The sequence below is a fragment of the Amblyomma mixtum genome, chromosome 1 (genome assembly GCF_055824585.1).
Source record: "Amblyomma mixtum isolate Tamu chromosome 1, ASM5582458v1, whole genome shotgun sequence".
Taxonomy (NCBI): Eukaryota; Metazoa; Arthropoda; class Arachnida; order Ixodida; family Ixodidae; genus Amblyomma; species Amblyomma mixtum.
The window spans coordinates 240444570-240468317 of NC_143012.1; the positions used below are offsets into that span (position 1 = coordinate 240444570).

Genomic DNA, 23748 nt, shown 5'->3' on the forward strand with positions numbered 1-23748 from the left:
AGAGGCCGTTAAAGACGTGGATAAGCGTGGTGCGAAGGACGATGCAGAAAGAATGCTCGTTCCGCAAGGTCAGATGCTTGGATTGGCATGCGAGCGGCAAGAAAGGATTAAGCCGAAAAAAAGAACTGAAGCTGTCGATAGCACGGCCTTGCGCCAGTCGGATTGTATGGGGAAATAGATGACCCGTTGAAAGCGGAGGTCTTCGGCTTGCTCAAAGGGACGACACCAAGGCTGTGGCCTTGGCCCGAGCCGATGACGTTACGGCGCCACCACCGCATTAAGCAGAGCGTTGAAATTGTGAGACAGTGAGTGTTGCTACCAGAGTGTGTTAGTAACCTTGCTTACGTGTAAACAGCAACAGGACGTCCATCAGGTGACGCATGCGTTAGAAACTACAGCTGAGCATCCGCTGTCCTTTTTCGGTCGTCCTCGAAACAGGAGAACGGTACACGCCTTTAATTAGGCCTGGATACGCAGAAAAGAGGACTCGTTTTGAAAACGGCGGCACCTTTTCCTTCAGACTGCACTTAGATGTTTGCACCTTGACGGGTCGAGAGGGGAAAACGTCCTTGTAGTGAGATTTTGGTGCACTTTAAAGGACCGCAAATGATTGAAATTACCCCGTACTCTTCATTCATTCATTCATTCATTCATTCATTCATTCATTCATTCATTCATTCATTCATTCATTCATTCATTCATTCATTCATTCATTCATTCAATTAATGAATCAGTTAATCAATCGATCAGTCAATCAATCTGTCCGTAAGTCAATCAATCAATTAGTCAGTTAGTAAGTCACTGAATCAATCAACCAGTCAGTCAGTCAGTAAATCAAGCAAGAAAGCAAGCAATCAACCAATCACTCAACAAACCAATCGTTTAAGAAGTGGAAGCCTTACAGAACTGCGAATGCCAGCACTAATTTATATATACGACACAACATAAACTTCTGCATCGTCCGTCGAAGGAAGCCATGCAGACTAGCGGAACATAGCGATAGGCAAAACATACCAATCTAAGAAGGAGTGAAATATCGCATCGCCAAACTATACGTGCCCAGCGTCAGTCTACTGAGGAGCGGCATCTCGCAAATGCGCTTCTTCTCACTCAGCCCGCGGCCTAACTTGAGACTGCACCTGACTAAACCAGATTAAGCCCTGGCCGACGTCGAGTGAAAGCCGCTGGTGCGAGACCGGACGTAATAAGCAAAATATTGAGAGCGTTATTCCCACGCGAGGAGATACCATTTACAACTCTACAGGCCCGGCTCTCAGGCACGCCGCCGATGAAAAGCGAGAGCTAACTTTCCACTCAGACAGCGGCCCCGCTGTGTTTTTTTTTTTTTACACAACGCTTTATAGGCGGCGCGTCTGACCCGAAATGGACGTCCTCTTTGTGCCCGCGAGGCGCGTGCTTTTTATTCAGGAGTGGAAAACTCTGCAACTCGATTTTAGGGCGATGTTCAGACGGCACGTAAATAGGGAGGGGTGATAGAGACGATGCTGGCGAGCGCCACCTGCCTTCTTTTTTTTTTTTTTAAATATGAGTTTCTTCAGCCATTACTAGTCATTTTTATACCCGTCATTGCTGTTCGCGCGAATATTCCCCCTCTCACTACTTTTTTATGCGGGACCATTCGCGCCGCAAGCTTTTAGTGAAATGAGAATGGAGCGCTCGTATCGCAAGCCTAGCGCCGACAAAAATGCGTCGCGTCTCTGTGGCGCTAGACGAGACTGTGACGCTCCTGAGTCGAGATAACGCTCGCAGCGACATCGGTGTTGAAAATAAGCGGCGGTCCAAAGAATAGCGAGAGAACGGAGACAGATGACAGGGTAAAGTACCAGTATGCCTCTGGGCCCTCAACCACAATGCACGTGCTTCAAGGGAAAAGATGCGCAAGCACTACGGCGGTTCGCACTAACATATAGTTTCGGTTTCGATTCGAAACCGCGTAGTTTCGCCTTGAAACCGCGCTGTCTTCTGGAGCCTTTTTCCACCGCTGGCAGTCTTCAGCGCCTCCGCTTTGCCAGCAAATATCAAAGGCCACGCTTAAGAACGTTAGCGCTGTCTTGTGTGTTTTAACATCGGAGGTCGTACTAAAGACCTTTTTATATCTCGTTCTCTTCTTTGCCATGTTTGAGCGTCCAGCAGGAGTTTGATGTGAGGTAAATGGGTAATAATGCTACCTTTCGACTGCAAAATGTTTATTACAGGCTCACAGCACGTTCGTTCCGGGACGGGTTCCAATTCACATTTTCAGATCGCATCTAGACTGTTGAATGTCAAAGATTTAATAATGGATTTAATGTTGATTGATAGTAAATGGCGTATTTCTCTGGTCGCACACACGAACGCGCAAGTGATCGCTTCTTAAGTTGTTGAGCCGTCTCTATTGGTAAGCAAGATGTGAAGTGGCTGCAGTAACTGAACATCGCGGACGTTTTGCTTGTCGTGGATCGGCGAATGTGTGAAGCTGCTACAGAACTGACTTAGCCAATGATGTCTTCATTTGCAATTCCGTAAGTTTATGCTGAGTGTTTATTTGTAAATGCTTTTCTACGCAGTCTCGCTCATTGTTTTGTTTTTGTTTTGTTTTTTCAGAACTTCGAAAGACTGGTTAACTCGGCATGGTAAGAAAGCCTCCTACTTTTCCTTCATTACATATTTAAATACTGCCAATACTTCATGTTTTCCAGCAGCCGCTGTATAACCACGCTTCGAATTTCTGAGGCGTTTCATGGCCACGCAAATCGTCCATCGATCGCCCAGATAGCCAGACAAAAAAAAAATAATTCATATATGTAGGTGCAAAAGTCGAGTCTCACTTCGAGCTCAGTTTTCTTCGCACAACGAAAAGAGGACCTATAACGTGCACAGGAAGGACGATGACTCTTATCCTGCCCACGTCTCGAAAGCATCTCTATTCTGATACTCTAGGAAGCTTGATGCGCACAACGTGTAACACTTAATATAGGTATTCAGCTTCTTAACCATGACAGCGCCAAAAAAAAATTGCCTGTAACTGTGCGGCACTGAGCAGAAAAGTTAAAAAGAAAAAAAGGAAAAAATGGGTGAGATGAACGCTGCTCAGGTATTCATGAAAGGTCCGTGTGCGCTTTTAAGCGGCAACAGCGTTGCGGGCGCATCTTGCAGCTTTCGCCACTGCATAGAAAACGCACACTCGGAGACAAACCAAAGGCGCGAATGTTTGCAGACAGGGCGTTCACCCACTTGCGCAGCCTCGTCGTCTGGGGCGAATCGGGACTACGCAATTCCTGCGCGCGTCCTCCCATTCTGTTTCTTGAGCCCTGGACCGCCTCCAGCCAAGTGTGAAGCGCCTCCTGTTGTTTACCTGGGGGGCGTCAACCGACACGCTCCGCCGGAAAAGGCTTACAATCGAACGAGCCGCGCTGCTCTTTAAAAAAATCTTTCTGGACGACGGTTTCTGCGGCCGTGCGCTTTTCGAGCTCAGGTGTGCCGAGCAAAGTCATGGGGAACGCAGCTGCTGCACAATGCGCAAGCACTCCCCCCTCCGCCCCACCCCCAACCCGTACCCCGAGCCTGAACAGTGCTCTTTCAGAGCGAGTCTGTTTGCATGGCTTCCAGCGGTGAAATGACGTCACAGATGTCATCGTGATGAGTGACAGGCGGGGGCGATTGGAGGAATGACTGACTGCCCGATAGCGGAACGTTCTCCACGCTACCCGTATCCTTGTTGCACTGACGCACTTGCGTGCGTCACAATTTATATCCAGCGCCGCTTCGCTTCACTGGCTTATCTCGAACAGCGCATTGCGCATGCGCAGAAAAGTTGGCCAGCGGTCCTACGGAATCAGTGAGCAGTTCGCAGAAGTCTGACGAGCTTCGACGACTGCCGGCGTTTGGAAGTCGTTTGAAAATTTTCCAGGAACTAAAACACGTGCAGTTCAAGGCCATTTCAGAGCCACCTGATCGATCCACTCCGTAATGTGCATTTAGCTCAGACGTCCTTCCACGGCAACCGTCTATACCACCAGCTGGGTCGTTCGGGCTCCTACCCGTACCGGAGATATTTCTGGGGAGTTGACAAAAAACGTGGCGTATATGCCTAAAAATGGCGGGAGCGTATTGATTGCCCTCATTTCTTGCCCCAAGATCGCACGTACAAGAGACGGTCCTAAGTATACGCGTGTTTACGCGTTAACTTGCTAAAGGTTTACCTATATGTCTCATTCTTGTTAGTTAGTCTTAGTTAGTTTGATTTTATTCCCACTGTAGTGATTCGTTCTCATTAAAGTGCTCCGTTATGTTGCCAGTAGGGTGGTGCGAAATTATCGCGCCTACAGACGTTTATTCTTGATGCACTCTGAAATGAAAAAAACAAACGCATGCAAGATTGCTCACAGCGCTGCGCTAAACGTAAGCTATTAAGGCTCTTTGGATGTGCCGCTTTCAAAAGAAACCAATAAAGCGCAGTTTAAAAGCGCGGTACTTAGGCTGCCAATAGCTAAATTTCTTCAAAAGATAGGCTTCATAAATTTGATTTACGTCATTGCAGTTTCACATCATCGCTGGATGCACCAAAGAGAGACAGAGAGCCGTATCTTAGCCTTGGCTTATACCGGGATGAGGGTGTCTAAGACTGAAAATATTAAAAACAGCGAGTAAAATAAAAAGATAAAGCATCAGCTACTGCGCTCGCGCAATAAGTCCTCGGACGCCGCGTTTTATACTGACTCGCCTTCGGCGGATCATTTGTCATGTGGCTTCGTTGTGCATGCCGGAAGAAGTCCGATAGATGCGAAAGGCGTGGATTGCGCATATGTATGAACTCATAAGTGACCTTCTTCTCTTCATTTGCACCGCCCTGTGCATCGGTAACAAAATCGTGCAAGCTGGTCACGTACGCTGTAAACGCGACAGGATCTTGTTTCACTTTCTTGTTTTAGTTTTGTCTAATCGCGTTTCGGCGTAACGCCCTCTTATAGAGTCCGTCGCCGGGCGCATCGTTTTATTGGCTAAAATCGACTGGTTACATAACGCGATCTCAATCTCGGAAACAGCGCGTACTCTACCGGTGTGAAGCTTCCTGGTCCGCCAAGCGCCTAAGGAATACGAGCGCTCCAATGCGAGAGTGGTTGTGCATTAAAGCATAATCGCGCCGTCTTCTTCCCGGAAATTTGAGCCTTCGTCGATCGTTGCATTCATTTGCGATTAAAATAGAACGAAAGATAGTCTGTTAAATTAGGCGTTAAGTGATTTTGGAGTAACCAATGCGAAGTACGTTCGTCATCCAACATACGTGAAGGCATTGGTACAAATAGCTACGAGGCCTTAATAGCAGAACTTGACTTATCGGCTTGCCGTAACCGGATGAAGAAAGCTCTTTTCTTTTCCACGTGGACCCATTAAATGCGCCATCAGCGGAGAAAAGGTACTTACGACTACGGCTTCGGACAATAAGGTCTGGCACTAGCGTTAAAGGAGTGCAGACACTTAACCTCTGGGTGCGTGTTTTCTCCTCTGTAATGAGGCGTAAGGCATTATTATACACGGATTACCATGTGGCATTCTTCTACGACCGCTAAATAATTTATAATCGATTTCTTTCTCGTGCTGTTTCGGTTTCAACAGCCGAACGATGACTGTGATGTCCAAGAGAGGTCGCGTGATACATGAAAAACTGCAATATAAGCGGTGCTTCGATATTCGGTGTCATTTCGGCTCTTGAGGAAGGCTGGCTTCAGCCCTGTAGTGAGTTAAAATGATGAAGAACCCGCCGCGGTGGCTCAGTGGTTACGGCGCTCGGCTGCTGGCCCGAAAGACGCGGGTTCGATCCAGGCCGCGGCGGCCGAATTTCGATGGAGGCGAAATTCTAGAGGCCCGTGTGATGTGCGATGTCTGTGCACGTTAAAGAACCCCAGGTGGTCGACATTTCGGGAGCCCTTCACTACGGCGTCCCTCATAGCCTGAGTTGCTTCGGGACGTTAAACCCCAATAAACTAAACCAAGCATGAAACGATGAAGCAGCGATTATATCGCAGTTTTTCCATGCCTCCCGTGACATCGGGAGGCGCTTCGAAATCGTTGTTTGCGAAGCCAATAATATGGACGCCAATAGGACAATAAATTGAATTTGTTGCATATTATCGCATTTATCGCATTGTCGGATGTGAAGAAGTCAGCGCGAAAACGAGACGAGAGACACAAGAATACATTTCAGACGTAATATTAGAGTTGGTGAATGCCTTGTGCGTCTTCTTTTGTGTTTCTTGTCTGGTCTTCGCGTTGACTCTCGCATCATGCAGCACCAACTAGCACCGCAGCATTATTTTCGTCTGCATTTCAAGAGTGAAACATTTTGCCAGGCAAAAGCACCTGACCAAGAACCAGGAGTGCATTCGATGTTTTTTTCTGTTTCTTTATTCTTTTTTTGCACCACTTTTTTTGCGGGCAGCCGGAGAAACAGTTTGTGAAAATCTTCACCCTCCGCCCCCTTTCTGTTTTGAGTATAATAGAAAACGCTTCCGCCCGAAGGAGGCCACGCAACTCTTCGCACGTGTTTAAAAGCAATCGATCTTGTGCCGTGTTACTTCACAGCAGCCGATGCTCTATTTCACAAGTAAACAGATGTCTTCCATAGTGGGCACTAAAGGCGTACCGTTATCGTTGGTGACGTATTTACCGCTTCAGTACGGCGAGACCGCTCTAGTAATCGGAGATCTGACAAGTCGCAAAGCTTTCACCGTATGTACGGTGAAGTCTTGACCAAAGAACAAACGGCAGCTAGAAGAATATGCACGCAACAAACGGAAAGTTGAATAGATATAAACAAATCTATACTTCAAAGACATGACGTGTTAAACAATCTCTTTTGACGAAGTCTGTGGGGAATAAACGCATATGCTAGTGCGATTGCAAGTCGCTCCAAATGATTTTCCTCCTTGTGTTCTTTTTGTGTTTTGTATATTTAATGGTCTTTCTAACTGTTAGGCAACATTTATTTGCCAGATATTAAGCAGATGCATAGCGAGTTCATCTCACGTAGGTCCTATCAAGTTTAGCTTTATCAAGACACTTCGCTGAGCGAACGGTAAAACGTTGGATCGCGCGAGCGCGCGCGCGCGCGCGCGCGCGTGTGTGTGTGTGTGTGTGTGTGTGTGTGTGTGTGTGTGTGTGTGTGTGTGTGTGTGTGTGTGTGTGTGTGTGTGTGTGTGCGTGTGCGTGTGCGTGTGTGTGTGTGTGTGTGTGTGTGTGTGTGTGTGTGTGTGTGTGAGAGAGAGAGAGAGAGCAAGATAGGGATTTGGTGTAAGAGTGCTTGCGATGTGAACTTTCTCTAGATTCAATTAGAATGAACATACTTCAGCTATTATAGGCAAAATACCTGACTGAAATCCCGAACCGCAACTTCAAGCTTGCGCTGGAAGAAAAAGTAAACAGACAGCTTCCCTTCGCATTCTTTTTTTTTTTGCTTCTACCACTTAGGCAGAACCGTTCTGCGCGGTCTTGCGTGTACTCAAAAACTTTCTCGATAATGGCGAATAAAAATAAAACTCCTCCTGAAAAGCACTCGTGATGAATTTGGGGAGGCAGCCGCGTATATGAACTTTCCAGCGTCGAATAATCACCAGAATATTACGAATTTTCTCCGTGTCTTCTCTTACCAATACGGCGCCCTGAAAAGTATGGAAATATTGCATTACCTTATCCTCGCATAAAATAGAAAGAACTTCGTCTGCATTTCCGCGAGAGCCTTCTTGAAGAGACGCTGACTGCATCCCGCCCGCGGGACTTTCAATTTTCTGACTTCGACGCCGAGAGTCGCCTCAGGCTCTGCTTTATTCGCGATCTTTAATCTTCCCGGCTCTAACGCAGTTATTTCTGCATGCTGGCTGAGGCACGCCAGATCAGAACCATCCTGCGCGCGTAGTTTTCCTTTCTCCTTATTAATATCTCTCCTGTAGTTTATTTCACTTTATCCCCATTCCCGAACTCTGCAAGCTCCATGCGACGCTTCGGAAGTGCTCTAAACTATAGTCGCGTGATCCTCAGCTGGAACGAAATAACCGCAAAGTCGTGCCGCAGCTCCTCATAATCCGGTAGCATTCGGAGAATAAACAGATAGAATGAAAAGAACAGAAAGATAACAAGCGAATGCAGAGAAGAAAGCGAGAAAGAAGGGGGCCTACGTGAGTAATCGCGTCTAGTGCGACGGCACAAACGACGGCGTTGCACTAAAGTAGATTACAACACATTTTGCTTGTGTGGCTCTGGATGGCAGCGATTTGTTTTGTTTTTTTGTTCTTCACTCTCTACTTTTCTGTTTTCTTTTTATGCTTCGTGCTTGGGCCGCAGAGATTTGGTCGGTAATTTGAGTAGACCACCGCGACGCCGCACCCGTCGTTTCCGCAAACTGTACTGCGTGTTGCCCGTCAGGAGCAGTCAGTTTGTTTTGCTTCCCTTGCCTTTTTGCCTACCTTCCCTTGCCGAATCGTTGACTTAAACTTTTCTCGTCGTCTCTATTTTCGTTTTTCGTTCTGTCTCTTTGTCTTCCTGTTTTCTTTTTGTTTTCTTTTATCACCACAGCCTGGTCGAAAAAGGCCCAAGTATCGTGCAGAAGATATGAGAAAACGTAGTATTGTTCATTTTTCTTATGCTACTGCAGTATTTTTCTCTAGTGTCATCGTTACGGCAAGAGGCAGTGTAATATTACTGAAAATTCTGCGCTGACTGCACAAATGTTCGTTGTTATTGCAAGGTCTTTTCCCAAAATACAAAAAAAAAATTTGTGATGAGAGAAAATTTTTTGTTATGCTTTTCGGCAGAGGTGGAGCCTCCGAACCCAACTGCATCCTCCTCTGCTATCTTTCCCGTCACCCTTTTTTGTGGCTTTGCGAACATATTTTTTTTCCCGACCCGTATTCCAGCGCCGTGCACAACTTTTCGTTTAAATTATGCGCCCTGTGCGCCAACAATCACCTCTGCGACGCGGACGCCCGAGGCGAAGAACTCTGCCCGCAGTTTACGCCGCCTAAAACGCGTTAAGCTTCTTCTCTGCCTTGGTGTTATTATCGCTCCTCTTCGGTCGTCTAACTCCGAGGTACAAGGTTCGAAGACAGTGGCTGAACGCTGCGTGATCCTGTCAAATTCTTTCTCAGCGTGTATATTTACCGTAAACTTGCACTTCGCGTGTAAAGAGAGGATTGAACTTTTAGTCCTAGGTTGTTAAATAGGATTGAATTTTAGGGAAACGCCTCTGGCAACAACCGGGAAGCATTACTTCCGGGAGCTTCGTTTTTTTTTGGTACGCGGCCCACTATCTTCCAGTAAGTCCCTCTTCTTTTTTTTTTTTTGCTTTTCAAGTCTGAAAATCAATTTTCGGCGACTTCATTGAAGGGCACACTTTTACGAACAAACGCGTGTTTCTAGTGAAGTCGTCCGCAGTTTCCAATCGAAGTTCTGAGGTCTTAAAACCGAATTTTAAGACCTGAACTTGACGGTTCGTTGAGCTCACGTTGTAACCTCGCTTGCGCCAGGTGACTGGTTCATAAAGGTTGCTACGCAATTTCCTGGGAGTTTAGTTGATCTTTTAGACTGAACTTTCTTGAGACGGACGATGCAGGGACGCAGTGGCTGTTATCGCTTTAAATTGCGGTGCTGAAGTCTTGGACGTCCAAACGCCGCAAGAACTTCCAAAATCACTGTTTTCTCATTTTCTTTCGCGTCGCTACAATCAGAGCAGTTATTTGGAGTTCTCCTCTGCGCCCACCTGTTTGCATTTGTCTTTTCACCGTGTGCCCCTTTTAACCGTGTGAGGGCCTACGCAGACGATATTTGCATATGGACATCAAGTGTCACGCGTCCCCAAGTGCAAGCAAGATTGCAGCGTTCGGTTTCCATTACGTCTGCGTCACAGGTTGACTGCTGCTCTTTTCCTCGACATCAAGGGCGCATTCGATAATGTTCAGCATGATGCAGTACTAAATGCACTCGATGAATGTGGCATAGGCGGACGTCTACACAATTGGATTGCAAGCTATTTGACAAACCGGACAGTCTACATGGAGACTCTTGAAGGAGACACAGCAGATCATCATGTTGCTTGTGGTGTTCCTCAGGGAGGAGTGCTTAGTCCAACGTTGTTCAATCTCGTGCTCATTGGCCTTTTCAAACAACTGCCGAAGACTGTTTCGATATCCGCCTACGCAGACGATATTTGCATATGGACATCAAGTGTCACGCGTCCCCAAGTGCAAGCAAGATTGCAGCGTTCGGTTTCCATTACGTCTGCGTACTTGCGCCGTCAGGGGCTTGAACTTTCGCCAACTAAAAGCGTAGCATTGGCTTTCACACGCAAGTTAATGGCGTGGTATCCGGTCACAATCGACGGGCAAATTGTTCCATACGTAACACATCACAAATTCTTAGGTGTTACGATAGACCGTGACCTGTCCTGGACGAAGCACATTTCTGTGCTCAAGAAAAAGCTCGACAGCTTTGCAAGCATTGTGCGGTGTATGGCAGGAAAATGTTGGGGTCCCTCTGAGCGATCTTTACTACATGTGTACCAGGCGCTGGTAGTCGGTCTTCTCAGATACAGTGCACCTGTTCTCTCGGGAGTCAGACTATCAGGCCTGCATGTGCTTGAAAGCGCGCAGGCTCGTGCTTTAAGAGTATGCTTGGGTTTGCCATGTAAAACTTCTACATGGGGCACATTTTATGAGGCCCGAGCCTGCCCAGCACGAATTTATTTTCAACAGGAGCCACTTCGTGTGCATTTGCGGCATCTGACCAGGCATCGTCATCACCCCCTGACCAACATTAGTGCGGCGCGTCCAGATGCAGCTTTTTCCAGAGCCCTTAGGATGCAGCGCAATGCGGTGCCTTCGAACTACGCGCCACACCAGATTGCGGAGGTGCCACTTTGGGCAGTACCAAAACCATCTATACGGACAACAATCCCAGGGATAACAAAGAAGACGCACATTCCAACAGTCGGACTGAAACAGCTGGCGCTGTCATACATTACATCTATGTATACTAACACCCAGCATGTTTTCGTGGACGGATCCGTGACGACCACTTCTTCAGCTGCAGCGGTGTTAGTGCCAGGAAATGCCTCATGTCACCGTTTCAGGCTCATGCACAAAACGTCCTCTACGGCAACCGAATTGGCAGCCATACGAGAAGCCGTCCTTTATATTGGTCACCAGCCAGCGCAGCAATGGACTATATTCTGCGACTCGAGATCGGCATTGCAGGTCGTACAAACTTATCTAAAACCAAGGGCATGCAAGCAGCTGGTTCAACAAATTGTGGTTTTGTTAGCCGAAGCTTTCCACCGCGGCCATATCATAAAGTTTCAATGGATACCGAGCCATTGCGGCATAGCGGGAAACGAGCGTGCTGACGCCGAGGCTCGGATGGCACATAGTGATGGTGCTTTCATTGAGATAGCCTTTTCTAGATCAGACATTGGAGCCTTGTTGGCGCATTTAATGCAAGCGGCAATGCAGTCGCACTGGCATGATTCGAGTCATCAACAGGACCGCGTCTGTAAGCTTGACGCTGGCTCACGATTACATTTGCCATCTATGGTGGTGCGACGTCATGGGACTTTACTCCACCGGCTACGGCTTGGCGTTGCCTACACCAAACACTATCTTCACAAGATCGGCATCGAAAGTGACCCAAATTGCGCACAGTGCCACACTCCAGAGACTATTGGACACCTTCTTTGCGAGTGCCCGAACTATACTGCTGAAAGAACAACATTGGAGGCGACCGTGAAACGACTGGACTCTCGCCCTCTCTCTGAGGAAACTCTTCTGGGCGCCAGGACGAGACGTTCTGATTGGTGCCGTGTGACAAAGGCCCTGCTCAACTTTTTGTGTGAAACAGGCCTGGATACTCGTCTGTGACCGCCTGTGCACAACCTACATGGTTAATGACATGTGTCGGTGTTTGTATTGCTGACACCAGTTTTATGAGTTTTATGTGCGTCTACTCACCGCGATGCGAGTGCCAGCCAGTGTGGTGTGTGTGTGTGTGTGTAGACATCACCCGAGAAACTCATTGTATTATGCCATCATCAGCCTTCATTCGCACTTTCCTTTTCCTCCTCTTCCCTCTCCCCTGTGTGGAGTAGCAGGCCAGGGCTATGTTACCACCGGCCGACCTCTCCACCTTTCCCTCATTAAAATTCCTTTCTCTCTCTCTTTATCATCCTGCTTCCTCCAAATCAGGTTCGGTCTAAGCCATGAATGCTGTTCTGCACATTCACAGTAGTGCTTGTCGAGCTGAAAGCAGTTTCAAGTCATATCTAGACACGCAGCAGACGAGGCGTTTCGCCGACAGGTTGTGTCTCTCCCTTTTCAAATGGGAACGAAGAGGAACGATTTGCAAAACTGGACCAGCTCAGGTTTTCTAACTTCGCAAAGCTCATGCAGAATCGGTGCATTTCTTGCGCCTTGGAGTACTATACTGCGCTCCTCATATCTCTCTACCGACTCTTTATTGCACGCCGCATTGTGACGTATTTCCCTAGAGCGGTTTCCTGTCCCCTCCCGTCTTGATCCTCCAATGCACTTCGCTGCTGTTCTGTTCCACAGCCAGCGTTCGGTTCGCACTTGCGGCCGCTCCAGCCTTGTTCCACCTCACTCCAGCCATTCTGCATTGAGGTCACTCTTCAATCTTCTCGTGGGCGTCATATTGATCGAGCACAGTTTTTTTTTTTTTTTGCCCGTTGGGGAAATAAGGAAACAAGAGAGTCCCTCTCGTCTCCTCCCTGCCATCCTGTATTCCACCCTCAAGTGAAAGGTGACGGTATGGGTGGAGCTGGCGAATTCGTTCAGAAGCCACCGTTCTTCGTAAAATTGTGATATTCCTTCTTTGTTTTTTTTGTTCAACCACCATTGCCCAGCAGCGCCCTGTTTTTGGGGAATGCTTCGCGTCCCTTCCATTATTATTGCTTTCGTCTTCCAACATGCGGAGTCGTAGCCCGCAGGAACTATGTTCTTCCTTTCTTTCCTTCTTTCTTTCTTCCTTTCCTTCTCTCTTTCTTTCTTTTTTTCTTCCCTTCTTTCTTTCGTTCTTCCTTTCTTTCTTTCATTCTTTCTGTTTTCCTTTCTTTCTCTTTCTTTCTTCCTTTATTTCTGACTTTCTTTCCTTCCTTCTTCCTTTCTCCTGTATTTCTTTCTGTCTTTCTTCCTTTCGTTCTTTCTTTCTTTCTTCCTTTATTTCTTTCTGTCTTTCTTCCTTTCTTTCTTCCTCTTCTTTTCTGTCGTTCTTTCTTTCTTCCTTTATTTCTCTTCCTTTCTTTTTTTTCGTCCTTTATTTGCTTCTTTCTTTCTTTCTGCAGTAAAAGCAAAAATGACGACTTTGTCTTCATATCTGTCGTTCTTTTCCTCCAGCGCCCCTTGGAGCGTTTCTCTCTTCCGAGCCACGGGTCAAAATGCGCCCCGACAGCGCCGACAGCGGCGTCCCAGCGACACGAGAGGGCAGCAACGCACCCGGAAACTTTTCAAACAAGCGGGCGTGCTTCGGTGGCGACCTCTCACGCGTTTTGTCCTGAGGCAGAGCCGACTTTCGCGAAAATTAAGAGGAACGACTCTCGCGTCCCAAGGCGCTGCGTAATCTCGGTTTGTTCGGCTTCGTCCTGCTTTGCTATTTTTCTTCTTGTTGCTTTATTTTCTTTCCTCCTAAACTCGAGTGATTTGAGGCGCCTCCGCGTTTTCACCCCGCGGCGAGCACTTATTTCTCAAGTCGTGTTGCGGTCCTTTGTATGTGGTGTAGCTTTGCGGAGCGCATTTGCGAGCATCGAGTTGTATTCCACGCTGCTGAAGGTTTGGGCGATCGGTTGAACTGCTTGCATGAGATAACCGGAAGGCGGCGCTGGCGGTTTGTAAACATTCCAAAAGGAATAAAAAGGAAATAGCGTTGACATCGGTCAGTAATTAACGGATCCCTCTGAACACTTTCCTGGCTGCGGGGATCAGTGCACGCCCATTCATTACTCTGGTGGCGGTCAATAAAAAAAAAAAGACATGGGGAGTACGGCCGCAGAACTTTCTCGCAAGACGATTAAAGTTAATCGTGACTGCAGCTGATATGCCTTCAGGTTCGTATCCGACCTCTGACGTCATCATCATTCGATGGCCTTGAACTGCGGCCGTGTTCTGTTGCGCTTCCTTTGTCGATTAATTTTTTTTTGCTTCGTCATCACCAGTCGCTTGTTGAGACAGCTGTTAACCAATGCATGTGACCAGTTCTGGTAAAAAAAAGAAGGTGACGCTAACCAACGGTAAAAAAGGCAAACAAAAATTAAAAAGACGAATATGAAGAAGCATAAAAATTGCTGTAACATTTATTTTTTCTTCTCTTGGGCCAACAGATTGTTTAGGCACGTTGCAGATAGTGTGATAGCTGTTAGGAAAGCACTGGTGGCTTTCTGTGTCAATAACTCTGTGCCAGTGCAGAGGTAGTGAGGTAAATTGCTAAATATACAAGCAAGGAGATTTACTAGAATCATGACCAGTTGTGACGTATCACTGGTTTAAAGGCGAACGCGAAGAAAGGTCAGAACTTTAAGTACCTCTCCCTTGCACGTTATGCATCGGTGTCGTTCATTTTGATTCTGAAAGAGTGATGCAACAGTACAAGTCAGTGGCATCAGGTCACAAACTTCGAGAGAAAGCGGTAGTACCGAGTACGTGCTAAGCATCTATGCGTAATAATAATTGTTTAAAGGAGCCCCAAAACTTACTGAACCGACGGAAAAAGTTTACCATCCCGGTAAAACCTTCAACTACCTATGTGCATACAAACTAACAGCACGGAGCTTTTAGCGTGGATCACGAAATTTATAAAAATGTAGCCAGGTTAGTATCACTTCAGTAAAAAGAGTGGAGCACGTCAACGCCTAAATCACGCCGCTGTTACTGTACTTTTGGTATAACAGTTAAACCACTACGTATACAGCCGTAAAGATTTTATGCTAGGTTACAGCGGTGAAACTTTTACGAAGTAGCTTTCCTTCCCTGTAGCATAAAAACGGTCTAGAAAGCCATTAATGCATCAATCACGTCGTCATCCGCATCATCATGGGCAGTTTGTGGACTGACAATGTTCGAGATATACCCGCCCGCTTGTGCATGTGTAAATTTATTTTAGCGAATTACCAATCGCTGGCAAACTTCACCCCGCAAGCATTCTCCGTTTTGTCCGAGTCGCAGCCTCCCGCATGATAAATCACATCGCGTCGGGATCCCAGCCACTCTGATAGCGCTCCCGGCGTCCGGGGCGCTCCACGCGCCTACCGGACTTGTATGCAAATGTATCACGCACTTATTCCTCGTCATCGCTTACGAAACCACGTTGCGCTCTCGTTCGCTTTGCACTTCTATTTCTTACCTTTAACGTCCGCGAACCGAGGGCGGCGATAAATGAAGCGGGAAAAGAAACGAAACCTAAGAAGGAGACGGCCGCGTCGTAAATTATTAATGGCAGCACCTCTGCCCTCAGGGGCAAGCAGTGAACGACTGGCATGCATGTGACAAAGGCCGCACTAACGACAACGCTTATATAGCAGTATAGGTGGTGCAAACGCTTGCATATATATATATATATATATATATATATATATATATATATATATATATATATATATATATATATATATATATATATATATATATATATATATATATATATATATATATATATATATATGCAACCTTCCGCTTGCTCGCTGTCTTCTAGCTCCGCGAACGTGACTCGCCCCGAGGTGGGCAATTTGTCTGCGCGCTGAGGATGACCGTTGTTTTCACCGGTGTTCTTTGCTCTTGTATCGTAGCATCGAAAATGTTTCCCCTTTTTATTTCTTTTTCTCCCTATGAAAGGAAAGGATGGGGTTGACCTCGCTCTCTGCATTACTCCCTGAATTATATGGTCTTCTTTTTTTTTCCTTCTTCTTCAGTTGCTTGTTCTCATGACCGGTAATTTTCTATCGCCCGCTCATATGCATACGAGCGAAGGCCATGGCGAACTTCTTCCCTAAAGACTCTATCGAGTCATTAGAAGAAGCGACCGAGAACAAGGGGCAGTGTCTCCTTACGAGCCGCGGGTTTCCTGGGTCCAGCTTATTATGTATGGATGATAATAAGCGGGGGAAAACTAAACACGGGTTCTCCCAAATTATACGCTGTCAGCCGGTGGGCGCTGCGGCACTGTGGCGTTTGCTGCTACGCGCAGTGTGTTCTCCCCATTTTCCCCGGCGCCTCTTTGTCTGCTAACTTCGTCCTTTGTTCTTATGAGTCTGTTCGTACGCGTAGCGTGCGTAGGCTATCTCGCCTGTGTATCGAGGCAAACGTGGAGGCTAGCACAGTGTTACATGTTTCGTTCATTATCCCTCAAGAACAAACAAGGTCCGCGCAAGGTTCTCGCGCAGTAAAAGTTACGCTTCGCGGACGGCCAAAATAACAACCAGGTTGGCAACTATGTTCAGGCAAGGCGATAGAAGCCACTTTGTTTCTGCAACATCTTGGCTCTATGTTTAGCTTCGCCGCTTGTGTAGATGGCAACTACACTCTAAACATTAATACACCTATATGGGAGTAAAAAGGCAGTTAAACTGTCTTCTGCCGCATTCTTTATTATAAAAGGTGTGCGCTAGAAGTCTACTTTACTCTCTTTTGACTCCTTTCTGTTTAGAGTGTACGCCATTTTGAGTCCAATTACAATGCGCTGCTGTATTAACCTGAAAGGTCGCATTTTCGGCTGTCTGAGAGATAAGGTCGTCCAGTATAGCTGCTGGGCACATGGATGTGTTATTTCGGACAGGAAAGAAGCTTTAAGTTCATGCCAGAGGTGTGCGCAGACCTCGTGAAACAAAAAATGTTGCCCAGGCTTAGCTTCGTTAAGCCAAGAATTCGTTGCATATTGCGCGGTCTTTTTGCGCGAGGTATTGCTTGGCGGCAGTCTATTTTCTCAGCAGCTTTTCCTCCGTGACGTATGGGTGGGTGGATGGATGGATAGGAGCGCCCTCTTTGAAACGGGGCGGTGGCAACCGCCACCATGGTCAGCCGGTTTTTTTTCTTTTTTATATATTTTTTTCTTTTTTTCCCCTTTTTTTTAGCGGCAGTCAGGTGGTGGCTGCGGCCGCGCGCGACCGCGCGAGTTGGGGCCCAACTTTTCCTCCGGCTGTCGTGACGTCACGTCACGTGGTTTGGTGGCTGCCCGGCCGCGCCCAGGGGCTGAACTGAGTGATTGCAATATGCTACGCATAAAAAGGCAGCTCGTAACCGAACAACCGTAGTCATCACCCTCAAAGGAGGTGCCAGCGTGGGGACACCCTACCATCACCCCTACCATCCTATCTGCACACCCTACCATCCTATCTGCATTTGCCAAGCGCTAAGGCTTGGCAAATGCAGATAGGATGGCTAATAATTATTTAAGAAGAAAGCGAAGGATCCATTTTGTTGTTTTACCAAAAAAATAATATCTGATACAGCGTGTTGCACACGCATAGTGTGCATTTAAGGAAAAGGTATTCACTGGCGGTTTCCATGCTTGCTTTAAGTAACCCCTCATGTAAAGCCCTCACCCGAGGGCCCTTGAGGTATTTGTAATAAATAAATAAAAAAAACCACCCTGAACTGAACGCAGGGGAAGGCTCACAAAAGAAACAAGGTACGCTAGGCCTTACAGGTCTGCTCAACTGTACAAAAACATGCTACCTGTATAAGCTTTAACTAGATTAGCAAGAAAGATCACAGACACGGGGTGGAAAGTATAAAAAAAAACGGGAAATACTGAAATGAGAAGAGAAGACGAAAGAGAGGCGTACTTCGATTAACCTGTGCACATCACGTTGCCGGTTTATCAAAACGCTTGAGCTGTGGTCACACCTGTGTGCATGGTATTGCGAGAATTTTCATTGCGCATGGTTCAACCTCCCGCCGAAAGTATGCAATAGAAATGTCTAGCGGGACTGGAACTGTTAGCCAAATTATTCGCTTGTGGTCCAAAAATTTGGAGTCACTTTGGCGACTAAAGTGGTGCAAGGCGAAAGCCTGAGTACAGCATTCTGCACACGAATGTGGTTGTGAATGATGATTCAAGTGCTGCCAGCGAATGACGCGTCCATTGGCTGTCTGCTTGAACACTGATGTGTGGTTAAGATGTTAAGCTTCGTCTGTAAGAGTGGAACGCGACAGTGTCTTGCAACGCTGCCAGGGAGTCTACAGAACGCCATCGCCAATTCGGCTGTACGCCTTGCAGGACGGTAAATTTTTTTTTTGAGGAAAGAAAATGTATCTTTCTCGCATATCTGGGTGGACACCTGCACCTCGCCGTAAGGGAAAGGGGGAAGATGGGAGTGAACGAAGACGCCGTATTAGCTAGACGCGCCTTTGTTCATTCCAAACCATTCAGCTGGCATTACGGAGTGGCTAGCGTGCTCGTGTCGCACTCCGGAGACCCTGGTTCGATTCCCCAACTCGACCAATTTCGTTCTCGGTTTTGTTGATTTATGCGGTCTAACTAGAAAGGTTAATTAGGCTATTTCATATTTATATTATTGCAATTATATCCATCGTGTTCTGTCATTCACCTGTCACATGTTGGAACTGTCTAGGATGTTCGACACAACGTATATGAAACGAGCAACGTCGAACTGAGTGGGGAAGTGCGTGGGGGTGGAGCGAACGTGGCTTCGTACTTATGTTTTTTCAGCAGCGTCTCCTTCCGCGGACGCGGTTGTTGCTGCGACGCGCGTCTTTCTTTTCCTCTTTCTTCTGACCTCTTCATTCTCGTCTATCTTAATTAGGCTAATTGATTAATTAAGCAATTAACTAAACTCATTCCCACTTAGTTGGAGCATCACTATACGATCCCTTTGATTGGTTGCATGGTTAGTAGCCAAAATACAATTGGCCCATTTGAAATTCGCGCATTGTGACGTCACGAGCATTTCGACCAATTGAAAAGCGTGACATTTTCTGTCGACAACTCCTGCTTACAACGATGAGGCATTAAAGGCTTCCGCCTTAATACTCATTACACTATTGTCGATGTTTTTATGTGTGTGGGGTCGTCTCAGGGCCAAGTGAACGTTGGCTACAGAGACCATTACTAACATTGAAGTTGTTCGAGACAGACACAAAAGCTATCTGCGTAAGAGGCGTTATTCACGTCGGGGCTACAGTTGGAGCTTCTTTAGGGTGACCACGCGTTTAGCATTCACCGAAAAGTGCTCACACTTATCGGTCACATCCTTGTGTACGCGTTTTTGGCGTCCAGGAACGACTTCGAGATTGTCATCTTCGGATTTATTAGTGGTAGGAAAAAAAAACTGAAAAACTATATAGGCGATACAAATAATGTACCCTGTGAGTGAGAAAAACCGGCATGACTCCTGTTCTTGCATGTAATGTCGCGGTGGCCAGACGACGAAGTACGATGGCGATATTTTCAGCGCGCCGAGCCTGGTTTCCCGACTAGCGGTAGGGAAGTTGAAACTGGACAACCTTTTGGTTATTTTTTTTCCATAATGCTCAAGCTTGTCCTCTTCTTCACGGAGGTGAAGTCGCCCACTCAACGGCTCCTTCGCACCCACCATCTGCGACTGCCGAACAGGCCACGTACTCATCTGAGGGGGACATGCAACGTGGCCTACCACGTGGCCAATCGGGTTTGAACGCAGCGACACCTATCAAAGTGCGCCGGAAGTACCACCCGGAGGCCATCTCCTGCAAAAGGAAAGGTCACCATGTGCCAGCGTAGCCCCTAACACCACGATGCCTGGCGTTTCATCTCTACAAAACCGAAGGGACAAGCTCCCCCTCCCTTAGGCCGCTCATCTCCCGAGAAAGATGCGACCGGCGTCAACGCTCCGCACTTTCGCAAGGTGGCCCTGCGCTCTTTTGCGTAACGCTGCTCTTGACGCGGGCGCGCCGGTCCGTCTGTCTGGACGACGACGTGTGCGTCACACGAAAGACCTGCCTTCAACACAGACGAAGCCGGCACTGCTTCTCCTCGCCTCACCCTGCAGCAGTATACCTGAGACGGCATCCCGAACACACACACACACGTGGCGCTCACCACCATTGCGTCACGGATGCAGCCGGCACCCGACCAAGCCAAACACTTCACCGTCCGGATGGCGAGACACGTCATTCAGAGTGGATTTTCACCGGATGCCGCTGCCTGCACCGAGAATAGAAGGAGGGCGAGCGATCAAACAAGAGAGCAAGAGGCGGAGGAGGAGGAAGCGCAAAGGCTTTGATCGCCGGACAAAAGGAGTCAACCCTCGATGGGGCCTCGGCCGTCAGCGCTCTCCCGCGACCTTCACCGGGGGTCCTGACAGGCTGACGTTGCGAGTTTTTGAGAACAATCGCAGCGCGAGCTTCACGGTCGCCGGTCACGAGGCGCGGCGGTTGAGGTGCGATTGCGAGGATGCCCTTGATGCCTGCTTTGCTTCTCTTATTTTGCTCACTGAAACGGCTCGCAATATTAGCTGGATATCTCCGGGACGAGACGTGTATTTTGAGGGGCCTTCGAACCGGCCTTCGCTCGAAAGGGACGTTTATTTTTCAGTGAGTTTATCTTCTTGCTTGTTGGAGGGTACTGGAGGCAGCTATAGTAACCGGTGCAACGCCTTGCGCACGTGGGTGGCCTGGTGCGGCAAGTCTAATATTGCCTGTGCTCCGGCATTCAAACGTGATCGATTGTGCTGCTTTTTTCTCCTTGTGGGGTGAAACCTCTTCTTTCTAGGTGTCATACAACCATCTGTCCATTCGCCTGTAAGATGTCGAAGCATCATTGTTCTACGAATGAATGAATGAATGAATGAATGAATGAATGAATGAATGAATGAATGAATGAATGAATGAATGAATGAATGAATGAATTTATTTATTGCAATAAAAGGACGGGCGCGCCCTCAGTTCGGGAAGGGAGGCAGAAAGGTGGGGATTAAGGCCACGTCATAACTTTTATGGCTGTCTTCTTCGTTAGGTGATGCGGCGTAAACGAACATTTGTTTGTACTGATATCTTTTTGCTGCTCTGCTATAATACTAGCAGGCAAAATTCTGCCAAGTGAGAAGTTTCTGCATCGGGAACGAAAAAAATGGTCAGGGATGTCGAAAAATCAAAAGAAGAGGAGAAAGAAACGAAGGCTGACGACTAGAGTATTTCAGTGCGACCCCCGCCCCCCTCCCCTAAAAAAATTAAAGCGAATAAAAGAAGTCTTTTAATCTCGTGGCATCAGTGACATCATCTACGAGCTGTAGTGATATGTTAAAGCCCCCAATTTCTCTTTCTTTATGTGCGTCTGTGTGTGGCTCTTTACCGTGCAGTCAAGCTTTAATAAAGTTCCTATTTCCCGCCCAGCGAGGCCTTAAGAGACGCGAAGTGAAGTGCATGATGGCATCGAAGAGTATTTCATTTTCCACTGTTCCTTTACCAAAGAACTTAGGGGTAATACCAAAGCTCCTCGGGGCTAGACCGGTAACCTGAAGCCAGAAATCCCCCGTGATTTCAGATAAGTAGGTGTTAGAGGCACTTCTTTACGATCGTTCGGTGATGGCCGTTTCTTGCTCGTCTCTCATTTCTTCCTATTCTTTTTCTATTTAGTGAGGAACGACCTCGGTTCTCAGAAGGCCTCGTGCTGTTCCTCACCTAAGGATCTTACCTCTCTGTATTCTTTAGAGTGCTTGTTTTCTTAGTGTCATTCCTGTTTTTCTCGGATGGCTCGCAGATGACTGCATAACCTTTGCCTCGGTTTTTTTTTCTTCCACTTTTTTTTGGACACTTACTTCAGTCGGCAGGGTGGGCGCTCAGAATTCCCCTCCTTCAACGGCCGTAAGCCCGCCCCCACTCAGCGTCTGTCCCGCTCATGACAGCTATATTCGACGTCACATAGAGGTCTGGCGTTCCCTGTCAGTCACTTACCCTAATGCGCTTCCGTCCCGACTTCCTCAATCACCACCGGGTAAGCCGCAAACTCTACCATTTTCCCCCTCTCTTCTCGGAGCCCATCATAACCTTCCCGCCTATCCATTCTGACCGCTTGAGAATCCATCAGCTTAACGGCTGGAGGAGGCCGTAGTTGAACAACCAGTTTTAGCTTGCTAAATCGTCCTCCTTATGCACATCACAGTCACGTCGGTCATCTAGGACATCGAAAAGCGGTCTGATATATAGCGTCCTAGTCGCATGCGCCTGTACTTTCTCAATGCTAGCCCCCCCCCCCCCCCCCCCCCCCCCCCACGGGGCTCCAATGCTCCGAATCACTGTGCTTCCGCCTGCGCCCACTTTATCTCAAGCCGGCTATTTCGGAACGGCCTACGATGGAGAACAGATGGAGCGAAACTAAGTTTAGGACAGCAGCTGTATAACGCATGGGGGAGACCGTCCCTGCAGAGCCGATCCCAGGAAATCCCCGGGTATATCTCCCACATGCGTCCACTGGATCCCATCGATGCAGTCGAAATAGTTTTGCGTCGGTTCGCTGACGCGTTTTTTTCTTTATTTTGTGTCCTTATGCTATTTCCTTTGTTTCGTGATGCGACCGCCGGCAAATCGCCTTAGTTCGGCGACCCACCTGTGCACCTCACGAGTCCGCGCGGCCTCTTTCTTGCGCGAGCTTCGTCACAGCGTGCAGCCGCCCTGCGCGGAAGGCGCCTTATTGTTTACATTAAAGTTATCAAGGAGACCTAAACGTCCAATGAAGTCAAGAAAAACTGCTTTTTGGTCACTATTGTTTTAGAACTATCTTAGTAACGTCTTTTTTTTCGCGACATCGAATGATGAAGTGCGGTATAATGTCATCGTGCTGTATCTTTAATGTCTCGCACTGAGTATCTTGAATCGCTGATCCAAAGCATAATGGAGAACCGGTCACTCTTCCTTCACACTAAGGTAGCAGATTCTTCCAGCAGCCTACAGATAAAGGCTCTCCTTCCATTTATCTCAGACTCGCCGAGATGCCTTAGTGGCTTTGGCCTTCGACTGCTGAGCACCGGGCGCGCTATCGAATCCCGCCTGCGACGACAATAAAGCGATGGAAGCGAAGTGTGAAGAAACTACCCCTGTGCTGCGTGATGTAAGTGCATGCCAAAGCACCCCTGGTGATCGAAATTAATCTGGAGCCCTTTACTGCATTCTCCTGCAGTCACTCATAGCCTACGGACCAAATTTCCCGACTTCGCACTCCACATACGTATATGCCAGTTAAAACTTTGAGATCACTGCGGCGACCCGCATTGGAACAATGCGAAAGCAAAACTTCCACATACTCTATCGGCATCCGTGGCTATTCTGACGGCCGTGTACTATATCAACGTCTACGGCTGTTTTGACGTCTAAGTGTATTTTTCGCGTTTAATTAATTAACTAATTACACCTCATCAACCAAAATTTTCCCAGGGCAACATTTATCGCACACTATCAGTAACAATCACACTTTCACACATTTATCTTAAGAGAACGACGTAATCGTGCGGTAAAATTTGCGGACACTTTTTGCTGACGCCACGGTGCTATATAATGCTCTCGAATTAATAAATTAAACCGCCTTTATACCCTACCCACCGCGATTATGGAAAGGCTACGGCGTTCTGTTACTGCCCACGAGATTGCAGGGTCGATACCAAGCCGTGCTGAGGGCATTCGCAACAGCGCGAAATGTGAAAATGGCCCGTATACTGAAATTTCGGCGTGCTGTTTTAAGCAGCTGAGTGTAAGATTAAAATTAATTCTA

General features: G+C 47.5%; 1 protein-coding gene across 4 annotated transcripts in view; it reads left to right on the forward strand.

Annotated features, from left to right (window-relative positions):
- LOC149371319 (dopamine receptor 1-like) overlaps nt 1-23748 on the forward strand; it is a 385861-nt gene that overhangs the window by 298450 nt on the left and 63663 nt on the right. For 3 of the 4 annotated variants that reach the window (XM_089565238.1, XM_089565240.1, XM_089565249.1), the window contains one exon: nt 2605-2633. The exons of the other annotated variant lie outside the window; for it this stretch is intronic. The gene's annotated coding sequence lies outside the window, so the exon portion shown is untranslated. The remainder of the gene's footprint in view (nt 1-2604; nt 2634-23748) is intronic. 4 annotated transcript variants of the gene reach the window in all.